Below are 5,022 nucleotides of genomic sequence, written 5' to 3'. Positions count from 1 at the left end.
CCACTGCTATAAGCAGCTCAGCTCATAACCAAAGCCTTGAGTAAACAGGCTCTTGACTGATCATAGCATGTGATCAATAAAATAATGAGTTTTTAACAGCAACTAAACATAAGTCCTTTATGAAAGCAGTAGGAGGCAGGCGCAAGACGTTGTGAGATTGTATGCTCAGAGCTGTGCCAAATCCAATTTAAGTCCTCCGGGCCTTGATACCCCAGCAACTCAGCACTGTCATAGAGCAGTAGTTTCCTCAGGCTATTTCATACCTGGATAAATGGCTAACCGGCATCTGACCGAGAGGAACATTGCATTTTGCAGGAGGGAGAGAGGCAGATGCTGGCGAGAGAATCTCAGGTGTGATGGGAAAATTAAAGTCATGGATTGTCCAGAGAAGTCAGAAAAACAAACCAGCCGGTTGGTCGCGCTAATGTATCAGTAAGCAAATAAGTGGGACAGACCACTGAGTCCTGTGAAGCTGCCATCCACCTCATTACTTTGTCCGCTAATGAACCAGCCATCCAGCAAAGCCGGCAGTTTGACAGCTGACCAATGAGCTGCCAGTTTGTCTGTCGACCAACAAGCCATCGCTGTTACAGCTCTACATGGTTTTTACTTCTTCTCTCTCCGATGCCTGATGGTTGGGAATGGGCTCCGTCTTAGGCAGTTGGTTTAAATCACTGGAAATATTGCTGACTCCATTTTTTACAAGGCTATCACTCAGCGGGACTGTGGGGCACAAGAGCCATGCAGTCAGGCAATATTCCCATCCATCCACCTGATTTCATTACCCTTTCCTCATGCTAGTGCTTTGCTTTGCAATTCCTAGGTCTGCTCACTAAAAGATTGGCTATCAAAGTTTGATTATCATGCCCCTGTGACTATTATTTTACCATAGGTGTAGCTCTGCAAAAGTGGGATAAAACTGCATCTATCTGGTTGCTGGAAGAGTGCAAAAACATAAAAAACTAGAGGAAAAGAACGTATACTGAATCTATACTCTTATGTCTCACGCATACCTGCACATACAGTAGATACACACACAAGTCTGCATGAGTGACCCTTCAATAAGTTCATTGTAGAGAGTAGTTTTAATGCCATCTATGCATAAGAGATCCAAATGCCACTGACAAGGTCTTTCTCTGGTAGGTTTAAATGTTCTGTATAAGTGGAGCTGCACTGGGAAAAAGAAAAAAACTGAAAAAGATCATTTCTGCGGTATTGGAATTCTATACCAAGGAGAGTCTTGATAAGAGAGTGTTTTCAACTGAGGTTGAACTGGGGAACTACTCAGCTTGTGAAAACAGTTGTTTAATGTCTTAATAGTTGATTAAGACAACAATTTTTGAAGGGAAATCACAAATTGGGGCGTAGGGTTTGAAAGATATGGGTGTTTACCAGGCAGAGAGGGTCTACTGAAAGATGCTATAGAGTTGCATCATGGGAATTGTAGGATTTTGTGTTTTTGAAGCTTGACCCATACTAGAGACTAAAAGTCAGGATATCCCAGCCTTTGCTTCTTCAACTTTTTCTATTCTTACTTTAACTTGTATCTCTCCCAGATTTATGGAAGTCAAATTCTAATTTGGTGGAGTATTCTTTCAAAATTGATTATTCCTTAATGAAAATCTATAACATTCCAGTAATACAGGTCTATATATAATTTCCTAAGAAGATGCCTGGAAAAACTAGGAATCTTAATACAGGTAGACACAAAATTATCTTAGTTGTGTTGAGTTTGAGTGAGGAATGAATTACTCAGAAGTGTACCAAACACTGTCTCCATTTTCCCAGTAATTATTATCAAATTACATTGTCAATTTCTGGAACCTTCCTATGAATTTAGAGTTAATATCAGTTCCTTTCTTGGAAATGATAGGAAACTATGGCAGTCGTAAAATTCTCTGTAATATTTGTATAACATCCGTCTTAGTATTGCAGCTACTGTACTCTCTCTTAAGTAAGGCCACAATAAATTTCTGTCCACTTACAACACTACATAGTTTTACAGCGTATTTTTTCAGCAATATCTCCACAGTGTCCACTAATTAAAATGTAGTTCCTGTTATGCAAACTGTTGAATACTGAGGTAAGGAGTGCTACAGTCTGAAGTGTAATGAAAACTCACAAACAAAAGGCCTATTAATAATTCTCATGATCAAACACACACATGGAGATGATGGAAAGGAGTAGCATAATGTAACAGGCTGCATTAACAACACATCTCATTCTTCCCCCCTTCTATTTAATTTCCCCTCCTTTAAGTGGACGTCAGAAAAGTAATGACATACATACATATCAGTGTATCTTTATTCTCATTCTGATGCAAATTCCACCTCTTTTCAACTGTCTGCTGCCCTCATTGTGCATTCAGCTTCTCTTATGACAAGGGACTGGAGATACAGTCCAGTTTTATCCCTCAAACCACACTGAACTCTTTGAACTTACTTTAACCATAAAGACTGAATGCGTTGCACTATACCACAAGCATAAAGGAATGGAAACGAATCAAGGCTCACAAGATCCTCTGGGCATGCTCGCTTTTTCCTCTTTGATAAAATAAGGACAATATTGCGTCTCCACCATGGTCAGGACGTGCTATCAGAAATTTAATCTCTATCCGTGTAGATCTCCATGGCGCAGTGTGATAAATGGACCTTCCCCTCTTATTACTGCTTCATACTTAATTATTCTCATCAGGTATTTTTCTACAGAGTGACAAGACAATCAATAGTCATTAACAGCAGACCTCATGGGACCTAAATGAATAGGGTTTAATCACACATGAAGGTGAAGCTCAATGAAGTGATCTTATATCATAATGGGTGCTTTTTCTTTACCTAAACTTCTTACAATGACTTAAATGACTAGTTTTCAGCATGTCAGTGGAAATCAGCCTGACAGCATTGTTCTACTTTACTCTTTTACTTTTATAGAGTTACATTATCTCAGCAAACTTTATTGATTCTGTCTGGATTTCTATTTTTTTTTCTATTCATCACAGGCTGAACACATAAAAACAAAAACAGTACCACCAACACCTATGGACAATTCAGCCTCTTTCCCACATGTACCTTAACTTGTAAACACTCAGGCAATTTTCTCTTTGTGTGTCTTGTGGGAATTTGGAACAAAAGCCGAAGTGAGTTTTCCATGTACAAATTGCCAGAACCAGATCAGTAACAATCCTGGGTAAAGGCAGCAAAAAGTTACAATGTTTTTATGTATGAGGGGTTTATGTAGCCACCCAGATGACCGTATCTCTGGTGTTGTGGTCTGCTGAGGACAGCACTACCACTAGCTATGACTATTGCCTTCTGCTCTCTCTCCACATCTCCACTGCTGTTTCTAATAAGAAACAACAACAAAAAGGAGTTGGCTCAACTCCCCAAGCAACATGTTTATAATAAAAAAGCTTGAAATTGAAAAAGAAAAGAACCTGTGCAAAAGTCAGGTAATTATCCAGAGTGCAAAGTGTTCCCATCAAGGGACTGGAGTTGGAAATAAGCTTTAGCTATAAAAACATATTCAACACATGGGACACTGCTATTGCAACAGTTTATGTGATTTACCTTCAGATAACCTAAAATGTTAAACCTAAACCTTTCTTGTCATTATAGAGCTTTAGGGATGAACGCACTCTATAAGTACTGTATAAATAAGATGAACAACAACTCTGTTCTGCCCAAAATTAAAGCACCAATGGAAATATAATAAATACAGTAAAAGTTCACCAATTTCAAAAAGCTGTTTAGGCTATTGGATAAAATAAGGAATCATCCTAGGAAAAGGAAACAGTCTGTGATATTTACCAGTGGGAATGTCGGCTTTAAATTAAGTTTTGCCCCAAGCAAAGTTTTATCATTCTGGCCAGACAGTAAACATTATGTGAAATCAAAAACCCACCTTTGAAGATTCAGGCTACTGCTTGATAACAGGTAGGAAATAATGTTAATGTTTTTAGGGATATCAGTGTTGGTCTGTCAGTCCCCCACATTGGTCCAGACTGAAATATCTCAACCAGGCCTACTATTTCCAGTCCATGTGTGCAGAGTGAAACGTGGTTTTATTCACAACTTTGACCTGTTCTGGAAGCGCTCCTCTCTGTATGGAAAAGACAGTCTTCACCTGAACATGCTAGGTAGTCGCATGCTTGCTGCTGAGTGCCTACCTGAACTCTCTTCCTCCCCTATTTCCCACAACAAAGACTGTCACACTGCTGTCTGAGCTCTTTCTATTCCTATCCCTATCACAAATAGACACTGCTGGACACCTCTCCCCCTCTCCCCACTAAAGCAAGTGCTTTGAGCGGGGAGTGTATTTATGTGCCCTCATAAATACAAGGTCCCTGGCCAATAAAACTTTCATCCTAAATGACTTTATTTCAACCAGCAAATTGGACTTTCTCTTCTTAACCGAGACATGGCTGAAGACTGGTGAGATAACTGTTTTCTCCGAATTATTTTCCCCCAGTTATACGAACTTCAACTCCCCTAGGCTCAGTGGCAGGGGAGGTGGACTGGCAGTTGCCTATAAAAAGAGTTTCATTTTGCCCTCATCTCAGTGGAGAAACCTACCAGCTTTGAAGTAATGATGTTCAAAATCACTCTTGATATCCCTGTGTGCTGTATTATTATCTATCGCCCTCCAAAACCCAAAAGTAGTTTTTTTTAATCAGAATTCTCAGATCTTATTTCTTCTATTGTTATGACCACATCTTATTGGTTGTTGATTTTAATATTCATGTTGACATCCCGATAATTGTTTTACATCTGAATTTTTAACTATATGTGACTATTTTAATCTAAAACAGCATGCATCATCTCCTACTCATGAACGGGGCCACCCTCTTGACTTAGTTTTTACCCTGGGTTTAGACATGAACTCCCTCCGCTTGAGGGATTTTATTTCTGATCATAAAATGTTTTTTTTTTTTTATATAAACTACATTTCTACTACTCCCTGTTCTGAGCAAATAGTGTACACACGCATTTTAAATAGCATTTTGGTTGCAGACTTTGCTGCTAT

Source organism: Siniperca chuatsi, linkage group LG11 (genome assembly GCF_020085105.1).
Source record: "Siniperca chuatsi isolate FFG_IHB_CAS linkage group LG11, ASM2008510v1, whole genome shotgun sequence".
NCBI classification, from domain to species: Eukaryota; Metazoa; Chordata; class Actinopteri; order Centrarchiformes; family Sinipercidae; genus Siniperca; species Siniperca chuatsi.
This window is presented reverse-complemented; position numbering follows the sequence as displayed.